Source organism: Carcharodon carcharias, chromosome 1, assembly GCF_017639515.1.
Source record: "Carcharodon carcharias isolate sCarCar2 chromosome 1, sCarCar2.pri, whole genome shotgun sequence".
In the NCBI taxonomy this organism is placed as follows: domain Eukaryota; kingdom Metazoa; phylum Chordata; class Chondrichthyes; order Lamniformes; family Lamnidae; genus Carcharodon; species Carcharodon carcharias.
In genome coordinates this window covers 188,731,689-188,745,081 of record NC_054467.1, presented here as the reverse complement: position 1 = coordinate 188,745,081, position 13,393 = coordinate 188,731,689, and the positions used below count along the sequence as shown (strand labels likewise).

At 41.8% G+C, this 13,393-nt stretch overlaps 1 protein-coding gene across 3 annotated transcripts in view; it reads left to right on the top strand.

Moving 5' to 3' along the window:
* LOC121277368 (protein unc-13 homolog B-like) overlaps positions 1-13,393 on the top strand; it is a 710,648-nt gene that overhangs the window by 104,545 nt on the left and 592,710 nt on the right. The gene's annotated exons all lie outside the window — the stretch shown is intronic.

The window sequence follows — 13,393 nt, the reverse complement described above, 5'->3', positions numbered from 1 at the left end:
ATTCAAATGTTGGGGTTTTAAAAGCAGTATATATTATTTTTATTAAATGGCCATCCGGACAGAGAGTAGTTAAAATGCCAAACAGAAATTGTTTATTCCCTATGTTTAAATGATTTGTTCATTCAATTGCATGTTTGGAAGAATTCCTCTTGCCCATTGTATTGGAAAATCTTTGGACCTCAGTCTGTCTGTAAAATAGGAGTTGAGAGACAAAGTCACCAGAAAGTTGGGCTGGTGGTTTGAAAAGACAATGCTTCGTAGGCAGTCAGGCTACAAAAGACTGTGTTAAGGCAGGAAGCTACAGGGAAAAGATGTTCTGCCCTGGACTGAAGGACAGAATGCTAAGAGATTTTTCTGCTTTAACTATGACAGCTTACCGAAGTCAGGTTTTATCACATATTCATCACTTCATATTATTAGGCAAATGTATGTTTTACCAATGTTTTAATAGTGAATCTCATACCTGTTGCTCTTTGTTTACTTGACTGTAAAATAAAGTTGCTTAACAATTCAAATCCTGACTACATTTTCAGATTGGATATAAAAGGATAAATTATAAACATAGACATTAATGACATAATTGAAACTGTAGAAAGGCTTTTTGAAAGTATTCAAATTAACCTGTTTGGGTTGATTTAAAGAATGGATCTAGAAACTGCAATGCAGACAGTGGAAATTCTCTAACCCAGAAGGTTGTGGATGCTCAGTTGTTGAGCATATTCAAGGCAGAGGTCGATATATTTTTGGATACTAAAGGAATTCAGGGATATGGCAGTAGTGTGGGAAGATGGACTTGAGGCAGAAGATCAACCATGATTTTGTTGAATGGCAGAGCAGGCTGGAAGGACCAAATACTCTACCCCATCTTGGGAGTTTCACTATGATATTGTGTTAAAGGTTCAAGATAAATACAAGTTGTTGTGGCTCTCACTGTAATTTTCCAAAAGAATCTTTGGAAACCTGAACTATTCAACCTACACACCCATCCATTCCACTAACCTCTCTGCCCTCATGTCTCTCTGCCTTTTGGCAGTTTTTTTATTGTACTCCTTGCTGTTTGCCAAATACCCTAATTTTAACATACAGAAAATATAGGAATGTAGAGTATAAATCTGAAATTTGCCTACAATACTTGTGACAAATGGTGATGATAATATCAATCGACTGGAACAGGACATAGCCCAGCAGAATAGTCAGACAAGTGGCAGCTGGAACTTAACACAGAAGTGTGAGGTGGTTCGTTTTGGCAGAAGGGATAGGGAGAGGCAATATTGACTTAATGGCACGGTTCTAAAGAAAGTGCAGGGATAGAGTGACCTGGGATTCATGTGAATAGCTATTTAATGGTGGCAGGGCATATTGAGAGAATAGTTAGCAAAGTATATGGGATCATGGGCTTCATAAATAAGAGGCATTGAGAAAAAAAGTAGAGAAGTTATGTTGAACCTTTATCAACCTCTGGTTAGGCTATAACAAGAGTATTGCATCCGGTTCTGGTCACCGCACTTTAGGAAGGAAGTGAGGCCCCTTGAGACGGTGCAGAGGAGATTTACCAGAATGGTTCCAAGGATGAGGGATTTTAGCTACAAGGTTAGATTGGAGAAGCTTGGAGCCAAGGAGATTGAGGGGAGATCTGATAGAAGTGTACAAGATTATGACAGGTTTGGATAATGTAGACAATGAAAAACTGTTCCCATTAGCTAATTGTTATAATAACTAGGGTACACAGATTTAAGGTTTTGGGCAAGAAATACAGGGGACACTGGAGAAAGGACTTTTTTACGCAGCGAGTGATAATGACCCAGAACTCGCTGCCCACAGGAGTGGTTGAAGCAGGCCAAGGATTTCAAAGGAAATTGGATGGTCACTTATGAGAAATAAACACACAGGGCTATGGGGATAGAGCAGGGAATGGGACTGACTAGATTTCTCTACAGAGAGCTGGCATTGCTGATGAGCCAAATGGCCTCTTTCTGTGCTGGGATGACTTTATGACTCTAATTGTGTATGAATCCGGAGGCAAGTTAACAGTATGACTTTGTGGTGATAGGAAGGATGAAATGGCGGTTGAGAGAATTGTACTGAAGACAATTCCAGTGGCTGTGTAAGTTAGGTGCTCCAGAGTTCATGGTTATAGAAGGATATCGGAGGAATGTTTTTCACTTATATATTTTAAATTCTTTCATGGGATGCAACATCACTGGCAAAGGCAGTATTTGTTGCTCATCCCTAATTGACATTGAAAGTGTTGGTGAGCCACCTTGAACTTTTTTTTAATTCGTTCATGAGATGGGGGTGTCACCGGCTGGGCCAGCATTTATTGCCCATCCCTAATTGCCCATTAAACTGAATGGCTTGCTCGGCCATTTCAGAGAACAGTTAAAAGTCATCCACATTGCTGTGGGGGTCTGGAGTCACATGTCGGCCAGACCGGATAATGACGGCAGATTTCCATCCCTAAAGGACATTGGTGAACCAGATGGGTTTTTACAACAATGGTTTTATGGTCATCATTAGACTTTTAATTCCAGATTTTTTTTTATTGAATTCAAATTTCACTATCTGCTGATTCGCGCCTGGGTTCCCAGAGCATTACGGGAGTCAAAATGCTGGAAAAACTCAGCAGGTCTAACAGCATCTGTCGAAACAGAAGAAGAGCCTGAAGAAGAGTCATATGGACTCGAAACTCTTTGTCTTTCTCTCCACAGATGCTGTTAGACCTGCTGAAATTTTCCAGCATTTTCTGTTTTTGTTCCCTAGAGCATTACCCTGGGCCTCTGGAAGACTAGTCCAGTGACAATACCAGCATGCCACCACCACCCCCTGCTGCAGTTCATCTAGTGTAGATACACCCATATGCTGTTAGGAGGGAGTTCCAGGATTTTGACCTAGCGCAGGTGAAGGAATGGTGATGCAGTTCAAAGTCAGGATGGCGTGTAACTTAGAGGGGAATTTGCAGGTGATGGTGTTCCCAAGCTTCTGCTGCCCTTATCCTTCTAGGTGGTTGAGGTTGTGGGTTTGGAAGGCACTGTCAAAGGAGCTTTGGCATGTTGTTGCACTTCTTCTTGTAGATGGTATGCACAGCTGCCACTCTGCTTCAGTGGTGAAGGGATTGAATGATTGAAGTGGTTGCTGGGGTATCGATCAAGCAGACTGCTTTGTGCTGGAATGTCTCAAGCTTCTTAAGTGTTGTTGGAGCTGCACTCATCCTGGCCAATGGAGAGTATTCCATCACATTCCTGACGAGTGCTTTGTAGATGTTGACAGGCTTTCGGAAGTCAAAGGGAGATGGTCAGATTCTCTCTTGTTGGAGATGGTCATTGCCTTGTACTTGAGTGGTGTGAATTTTACTTGCCACTTATTAGCTGAAGCCTGAATGTTGTCCAGGTCTACCTGCATATGGACACAGACTGCTTCAGTGTTTCAGGAGTTGTGAATGGTACTGAAGATACCCACTTCTGACCTTGTGATGGAGGGAACTTCATTGATGGAACAGCTGAAGATGGTTTGGACTAGGACATGCCCTGAGGAACTCCTGCAGTAATGTCCTGGGGATGAGAAGAATGGCCTCCTGCAGCTGCAGCCATCTTCCTTTGGGGTCCTGAATTGGGCTATTTACAGTTGTGCTGGTTGATAGTCAGAGATCTAAGTTGCACATGGCAATGTACTGTTCTTTGGGGCTTATCGTCACCTCAGCCTTCACAGATCGGCATCTATATGTTAACTATGATGGTTGGTTTGACAGTTACTTTTTCTTCTTACACCCCATGTTCACTGATTTATTTTCTTTTTGTGTTCCCTGGGCATTAAAATTTTTTATTGTATATTAACTGGAGATTATAATTGCTTCATGAGATGCATTTGTAGCTAATTTAATTTTATTGCAGAGAATTGCTAGTTTTGCAAGGCTATGGGGAAAAGACAGGGAGTAGAGCTAGGTGAATTGCTCCTTCAGAGAGCCAGCACATACATGACTGGCCAAATGACCTTCTCCTGTGCTGTAACCATTCTATGATTCTAAGTTACGCTGTCATGTGCATACAGATTGTTGTTCAGTAATCTAGTTGATTGAATTGTATAATGATGTTGGTAGGCAAATCGGATATTGCAATCTGCCAACTAAGAATCCGTTTGAATAGCAGTAGAAAAATTCCTGTTCCACTGCCAGGATAGTGAGGGTGAATTTAGTTGACTGCACCTATTTGCTTCAGTCCATCTGTGGTATGGCATGGTGCAAAATATGGTAGGTTCGCTAATCCATCTGTCATTCTAATAATTCTGGAAGCACAATCCAGCTGGTTGGGGAATTGATATCTTAATAATTCCCCTTCCCCCTTCAAGCAAAAGAGCTGTCTTGAAGATCAAGGATAAATTATGTTAGGCTAAATTTATGTGCATAGGTGTCTGATGTTTGTTCTAATTCCAATGGCAATGAATCCTTTAATGTTGAAATGAAGTACGTTTTAATTATTATTTAAAGGGAATAGTTACCGCTAGGGTTTAGGTGGTTGAGATATTCTTAAGCCTTGTAAATCTGAATGCAATGAAATAGCTAATTGAAATATCACTATTGTAAAAAAAAACAAATTTACATATTCCTTCCCGGGGGAAAAAAAACTTCTCTCCTTCCCCACTCTATTTTGAAAGCACTAAGTTTTAGTGGGATTTTGTTTCCTTGGATTTTTGATGCTTTCTGGAACATTACCTAAATAACTCTGTTCACAGCCTCTTCTCCTGGAGGAAGGTGCTGGCATGACAGAAAATCTCCATCCTGTTCTCATCTGGCATGCACATAATGCCAATGATATTTAATGTATAATTAATTGTGGCTAATAAACATTCCACTTGTTGTTCAGATTATAGAGAAGGGTGAATAAAATCAATATAGGAAACCTCAAATTCATTTTCAAGCAGGTTTGTGTTCCATGTTTTGAGCAAGAAATTGGGTGAGATGGCACCCTTTTTTTTAGGAGGAGTAAGCATGAGTTGTGAAGCATGCCAGATGCCATCTTTGGTGCAGGTATTGATTAGTTTGTGTGTCGTGAGTGTTTGAAGTATACAGAGCAGGAGTAAAGCCAGTTAAAGGCAGCATCAAAAAGGTATGGTATAGGCGAGATAAAGTTATCCTCAAACTTAATTCTCCTTTTCAAATCCCACTTCAGCTGCCAAGGTTCTAAGTTCTGGAATTCGCTCCCTAAACCCCTCTGGGTTGCAACTTCTCTTTCTTCCTTTAAGGCATTCCTTGAAAGCTACCTCTTTGACTGAGCTTTTGTTTATTAGCCCTAATAATTCCTTTCTGTGGCTTGGTGTTAAATTTAACTTTAAAATGCTCCTGTGAAGCACCTTGGGAAATTTTAATATGTTAAAGGTGTCAGATTGTTGATAGCAGCAAAGGAAACAGGAGGGAGCAGGAGCTGTTGCAACAAGAGAGAAAAGGAGGATGAGGACACTGCACAGGAGGCCATACCCACAGTGAGTCTTCAGGGAGTATTGCCTTGCATTAGCTTCACTGAGGAACAAATTATGAGGTGTCCTTGCTTCACAAAAGAGGCTGTTATCAATCCATACCACAGGTTGCAGCGACAGCTCAAATATACATCAGAGCATCGATAGTACAGTAACTGTCAAGGTAACTGTGGCCCTTAACTTTTCTGCCATGGTCTCCTTCCAGATTGCAGCAAGTGACATCAGCAACATATTATAGTTTGCAGTCCATCATTGTATCAGGTAGGCTCCAGAGGAATTTTGCAATACATCTCCAAGCAAGTAATCTAATCAGTGGCTGTCTGCTCTATGGCTTGAGGGACGAGCCCTTAACACTGGGCCATTGAAAGAGGAGAAATATGAAGAGCAGGGAGAAAAGGACAGACATCAGCCACAGGTGCCCCTAACTACAAGAGCTGTGAAAGCATCTCATCGAACAGTTCTTCCCCTGAACCAGCCCCCCAAACACAACACATCAACAGTCATGAATTCTTTATCATTGTCCTTATTACAACCATCAGTTGCCTTCTTCCAGTGTAGTTTCATAGGTCTTGAGGTCATCACTGCAGATATAACTACCAACACTAAACCCAGAACAAAAAGCAAATTTATCAAATAACTGTGTTCCATCCAAATCTAGTGGTTAAAGAAATAATTATGAATAATTCGGTGCAAACCCTTAGCTTGCAAGCACCTGTGTGCTTGTTAACCTACTCTCATGTTTCCCCAATCATTTCTCAATGGCTAGAGTTTAGGAGATTCTCCAACCTATCCTCTTATTACATATGGTGCCCTTATCTGATCCGGCGCTTGCAAGGGTGAGATTGAGTAAAGCTGCAGCATTATAAAGACTAGCCTCCTCTTCCTCATGTGGCACTTCCATATCTGCAGCACTTGAAATGAAAGAGGTAATAAGGGTCAAATTTTAGTTTAATGGGAAAATAGAGAGAGAGATGGAAGTGGCTGGTGAAGGCATCTGCAGTTTGTCAGAGACTATGTATGGTGAGATAGAATTCATGAGGGGTAAAGAAGGAGGAGAGGTATGATGAAACCCTCCATTACAACTCTTCCAGTATTACCACTGCCATGATGCTGCCCCTGCTCGTGATAGCCAGCCTGTTTTATTTGAAGGGATTGAAGTCATTGAACCTTTTGAGGCATTGCAGGCATGTCCATGGAGTTAAGCTTCTGGCATTAATCTCCTCGGTGACCTCTTCCCTTTGGCAATGAAGTTGTTAACTGGAAGGGATTTTTATTCCCTGAAGAGGGGGGAAGCATCTCCCACCATAAATTGGTTGCATCTGGCTCTTCGAGACTGTATCAGAGAAACTTGGTGCCTGAACTGCAAGCCTTGGAGTCATTTCTGCCTATTGCCTGCATTTTCTTCCTATTGCCTGCAGCCAGAATGCACTTCCTCTTTTAAAAGATGCTGGCTATCTCTAAGTGTCTAATACCCAGCCAATCAAACAAATGTGTCCAATGAATAGCATGCTTATCTCTGGATGAGCAGGCAGCACACATATATGTGCTGCTTAGGACAACACGAGCATGCACGTGGAGTGCAGTCACCACCGCCCATGTGCCCCCTTTGAGCATAATTGAATTTCTGTGCCGTAAAAGTTTGTGAAAGCTGCTACATTTCCACCAATGAAAAATTAAAATAATAGCTTTTGTCAATTACTGTGGTCTACTTTCTGATTTCTCTCACTAACTCATATTTTTGAGGAACCAACTATATATTATATATATAATGTAATTTTTAATTGTTGAAGCCCCACATCTTTGATTAAATATTGGATTCTATTGGTTCGATCTGGATCCTGTTAAACAATCTATAGTATAATGTGTGTATTGCCAAACAGTACATCAGGCCTAAACAATTGTACTGTTTTTGGAACTAACACAGATGTATTTTTCCAGTTCATTTTTGTTGGTCTTGCCATTTTGGAGATAACCACCACTACCTCCACCTCCCCTATTCTTGCTTCAAAACACTTAGTGTGAAATGCTGAATGGTTATCAGCTCTCAAGCTAATTATTTAGAGAAACCTGAATTAATCAAGACCAATTAACACAGATTTCTAAATGAGAGGTGTTGCTTGATCAGCCTTAAAAAAAACTTATAGGAAAATTTTACAGGCAGCTCACAGAGAAGCCTTGGTGTTATTCACAGCAGTTAGGGCTCAGGATAAATCCTGGGGAGATGAGAAGGTGACTGAAGGTCACTAGTTTTGTGCTGGAGAGCGTTAAGACTCAGAAGAAGTCCTGGGAGCCATTTATAGCTCGGTGCAGCCAGGAGACTGGAATTCAGAGAAACCCAGGGGCAGTGCCTGCTTCGTGAATCTAGTGGTCTGCAAGCGAGTTGGAAGGCAGGAGTGCAGCTTTGTGAATCCTGTAGAACACAGTCTCAGGAGGAGAGATTGAACCATTGGGAGGTGAGCAGCCATTGAGGCACTCCGAGTCAGAGAGGCTTTTGAGGGAATTCGGACGCTAGATCTTCAAAAGCGAGGAGTTGAAATCTTCCATGATGGAAATAGTGTTTTAACAAGATTTTATGACTCTAGTAGTCACTGATGCCTGGGTTGATTGCTGAGAAATCTGTGGGATCTGTTATGGTCGCATCTGTTATTTAATGTGCAGTGTGCTGTGTTCAGCCAATGTTTGCCGGTTAATTCATATTTACCTCATGTTAATTCTGAATGTTAGAATGTAAGATAGATATTGTAAATTGCTTTACACTTTCCTGACTCTATATAGTAAAGTTTATTTTGTTTGTTTTAAAACTGTGGGAATCTTATGGCTTTATTCTCCAAGTGGGTAACTGGGATTTCAAACTTTGTCTACTTTAAACAAAAAGTTACAGGTCCCTAACCAGATCATAACAATATGGAGAAGGGGAATGTGGCTGGGCAGAAAGAGAGAGATGGTTAGTGGAAGGAAAGCAAATGATGGGAATAAAAGGAAATTTCTTAACTGAGCAGATATGGTAGGTGGTTTTCTACATGTGTCTGTGTTATGATATTGTTATTTACCTTATGCTTAAGAGATCTGGATTTTGGAATTGAAGGAGCTTATACAATTTGCTGTTAACCAAAAGGCATGTGTCAAAGGGAGAAAATGAAGGAGGAAATGGACTACTTTTGACACTTAGGATGTCTTATTGTTAAAAAGCAACATATTGGTTAGATGTCTGTATGCATATATCTTATGGTTCAAATATAAGTGGACATGTCTTGCCTATCTCACACCCCACCCCCACCCCTCATTATTTAACATGACAACCTAACTGAATACTAGTGAGTATAGTTCCTTTGTACCTGGCAGCAGACTAGGTGTTGGCCTCAAAATGGTACTTGTGGTAGAAAAATCTGTCACAGAAGCTTAGTTCAGCAAGTCCCATTTGGTGAATTTTATTTCTTTACCAACGTTTATTATTAATTGAAAATCTCCAGAAATTTGTAAGGAACAAAATTAGGGTATAAAAATAATTTAAGTATTTAACAAGCATTGATGGGTATGGTATGTTGAAATTCATTGAATAAGGATCAGGTAATTTAATAGTATTCTAACAACAGATAGTTTGCCTAGGTTTGATAGTTTGCATGATGCAATGCATGGAGTAATGGGCAAATAAAAGGCAACTGTGGCACAATTGAGGTGCATTTGAAACAGGTCGACTTTATTAGGAATATAAACAGTTCTGCAGTGAGCAGTTTAACATAATTTTAACCCTGGGGAGCTGAGAAAATGAAGTTGGAAAGACATAAAACTAAATCATTTATGTAGTAGATCTTGTTAAGTGCTTAGTGCACTATACCCATATACTTACAAAAAAAGTGCAGCTAATGTTATGCCATGAGAGTCAAATGGAAAAAGTTAATTGTTAAATTGAACAGTGAAAACAATTTGTACAGGAATTGTTGGTTTTAATAGACATGAGACTGTATGTTTTATGAGGTCTCCATTGGCTGCATTGTATATGTTCAGTTCCAATAATTTATTAGAAGCATAACCTGTGTGTTTTTGACAAACATTATTTCATCAAAGAGGAAGAAGATTAAGGAGTGTTTTTAACATGACTTGCATGCAAGTGTTTTCCTTTCAACAGGATTTGTGCTGTAGAGAATTTTAAACACTAAGAAAATGGCGAAGACATGTTTTCACGAACGGTGAACCTTTAAGAAAATAGAAATCATTGATTTTTTTGCAATTTTTAACCTGAAATGTTTGAGATGTAAAGCTCTTTGTAGACGGTCCCTATTCTGGGTTCCAACGGGATGACTGGTTACGTTACATTGCACTTGAATGCAGACATACTCATCATTTTATTGTGTGTGCATGTTTTTTGTAGCTGCTTGGTAGTGTTCTTCTTTTATCATTCATGGGATGTGGGCGTCGTTGGCTAGGCCAGCATTTATTGCCCATCCCTAATTGCCCTTGAGAAGATGGTGGTGAGCTGCTTTCTTGAACTGCTGCAATCCATGTGTTGTAGGTACACAGTGCTGTTAGGGAGGGAGTTCCATGATTTTGTCCTAGAGACAGTGAAGGAACAGCGATATATTTCCAAATCAGGATGGTGAGTAGATGGATGAGAACATCTAGGTGGTGGTGTTTCCATGTGTCTGCTGCCCATGTCCTTCTAGATGGTAGTGGTCGTGGGTTGGAAGGTGCTGACTAAGGAGGCTTGGTGAGTTTCTGCAGTGCATCTTATAGATGCTATACATTGCTGCTGCTGTGTGTCAGTGGTAGAGGGAGTGAATGTTTGTGGATGGCATTCTAATCAAGCGGACTGCTTTGTCCTGGAAAGCATCAAGCTTCTTTAGTGTTGTTTGAGCTGCACTCATCCAGGCAAGTGGGGAGTATTCCATTACACTCCTGACTTGTGCCTTGTAGATGATGGACAGGCTTTTGGGAGTCAGGAGGTGAGTTATTCGCTGCAGGATTCCTAGCCTCTGACCTGCTCTTGTAGCCACAGCATTTATATGGCTAGTCCAGTTCAGTTTCTGGTCGATGGTATCCCTCAGGATCTTGAAAGTGGGGGATTCAGTGATGGTAGTGCCATTGAATGTCAAGGGGCGATGGTTAGATTTTCTCTTCTTGGAAATGGTTGTTGCCTGTCACTTGTGTGGCAGGAATGTTACTTACCACTTGCCAGCCCAAGCCAGAATATTGTCCAAGTCTTGCTGCATTTGGACATGGACTGCTTCACTACCTGAGGAGTTGCGAATGGTGCTGAACATTGTGCAATCATCAGCAAACAGCCTGACTTTATTATGGAGGGAAGGTCATTAATGATGCAGCTGAGTATGGTTGTGTGAGGAACCCCTGCAGTGATGTCCTGGAACTGAGATGATTGACCTCCAACAACCATAACGATCTTGCTTTGTGCTGGTTTGACTCCAACCAGCAGAGAGCTTTCCCCCTGATTCCTGCTGCCTCCAGTTTTGCTGGAGATCCTTAATGCCACACTCGGTCAAATGCTGCCTTGATGTCAAGGGCAGTCACTCTCACCTCACCTCTGGAGTGCAGCTCTTTTGTTCATGTTTAAACCAAGGCTGTAATGAGGTCAGGAGCTGAGTGGCCCTGGCAGAACCCAAACTGAGCATAAATCAGCAGATTATTGCTAAGCAAGTGCCGCTTGATAGCACTGTTGATGACCCCTTCCGTTACTTTACTGATGATTGAGGGTAGACTGATGGGGCAGTAAATGGCCAGGTTGGATTTGCCCTGCTTTTTGTGTACAGGACATACCTGGGCCATTTTTTCATATTGTCAAGTAGATGCCATTGTTGTAGCGATACTGGAACAGCTTACCAGGGGCACGGCAAGTTCTGGATCGCAAGTCTTCAGTTCTATTGCCAGAATGTTGTCAGGGCACATAGCCTTTGCACTATCCCATGCCTTCAGCCATTTCTTGATATCACGTGGAGTGAATCGATTTGGCTGATGACTGGCATCTGTGATGCTGGGAACCTCCGAAGGAGGCTGAGTTGGATCATCTACTCGGCACTTCTGATTGAAAGTTGTTCTGAATGCTTCAGCTTTATCTTTTACACTGTTGTGCTGGGGTCCTCCATCATTGAGGATGAGCATATTTGTGGAGCCTCCTCCTCCAGTAAATTGTTTAATTGTCCACCACCATTCGTGACTGGATGTGGCAGGACTGCAGAGCTTAGATCTGATTCATCTATCCCTTGCTGCTTGGCACACAAGTAGTCCTGTGTTATAGCTTCACCAGGTTGACACCTCATTTTTAGGCATGCCCCCCTGCACTCTTCATTGAATCAGGGTGGCAAAGGTAGAGTAAGGGATATGCCAGGGCATGAGGTTACAGATTGTGGTTGAGTACAGTTCTGCTGCTGCTGATGGCCCACAGCGTCTCATGGATGCCCAGTCTTGAGTTGCTAGATCTGTTCGAAATCTATCCCATTTAGCACGATGGTAGTGCTACACAACACGATGGAGGGTATCCTCAGTGTGACTTCATCTCCATAAGGACTGTGCGCTGGTCACTCCTACTGATACTGTCATGGACAGATGCATCTGCAGCATGCAGGTTGGTGAGGATGAGGTAAAATATGTTTTTCCCTCTTGCTGATTCCCTCGTCACCTGCCATAGACCCAGTCTAGTAGCTATGTCCTTTAGGACTCGGCCAGCCTGGTCAGTAGTGGTGCTACTGAGCCACTCTTGGTGATGGACATTGAAGTCTGTCACCCAGAGTTCATTCTGCACCCTTGCCACCTTCAGCACTTTCCCCAAGTGGTGTTCAATATGGAGGATTACTGTTTCATCAGTTGAGGCAGAGGAGGTGCAGTACGTGGTAGCCAGTAGGAGGTTTTGTTGCCCCTATTTGACCGCCGTGAGACTTCATATGGCCTGGAGACAATGTTGAGCACTCTCAGGGCAACTCCCTCCCGACTGTCTGTCTACCATTGTGCCTTTACCTCTGCTGGGTCTGTCCTGCCAGTGGGTCAGGACATACCTAGCCCGGGTGTGGTGATGATGATGATGCCTGGGACATTGAATCCATGAGTATGACTGTGTCAGGCTGTTGCTTAACTAATGTGTTAAGAAGGACTTTGCAGGGTTGACAGGGCTCAGTTTGCCATTGTCGATGCCAGGTGGTCCGTCTGGCTCCTTTTCTTTTAAGGAGATTTGATACAACTTAGGTTGGCCTGGAATCACATTGAGGCTAGACCAGGTGGGATGGAAGATTTCCTTCCCAAAGGGGCATTATTGAACCAGATGGGATTTTACAACAACCATTTCATTAGGTTGTTATTGCATTCTAATTTCACTATCTGCCACGGTGGGATTCGAACCTGGGTCCCCAAAGCATTATCCTGAGTCTCTGGATTACTTTTCCAGTGACAATACCACTACACCACTGCCTCCCCACAATGCTCAAATACTTGGTTCTAATTGAAGATGCTTAACTGCTCAGTACAAATTTGCCTAGCATTGATCTTTTTCAAGAAAACATTTTCTTTTGTAATTGAGCTTTATAATGAACGCCTCACACCTTGAAGCCTGCATGCCTACTCGTTAAATTGCTGGCTCATAATGCTAGCCTAGAGAGGTTGAAAGCTTGGCCTAAATAGCCAAGTGGTTATGGTACTGGGTTTGTAACCCCAAGATCAAGAGTTCAAATCTCACAATGGCAAACTATGAAACAATGTAACTTCATCTGAAACAGATGGAAACGGGTTTGTACTCGAGAGTTAGAGAGGTTGAAAAAAATGGGTTCCATGAGCTGTCAAATAAAGTCAGATAGCTATGAATACCTGTTCAATTCCAGAGTACTGCAATTAGGTCATGATAATTTTGAAGCTTTTTTGTGCTGAAAAATGTTTTGTATTATCCAATAATTTGAAATTAACAGTGTAGATAAAAAGTGGTCATTATAGT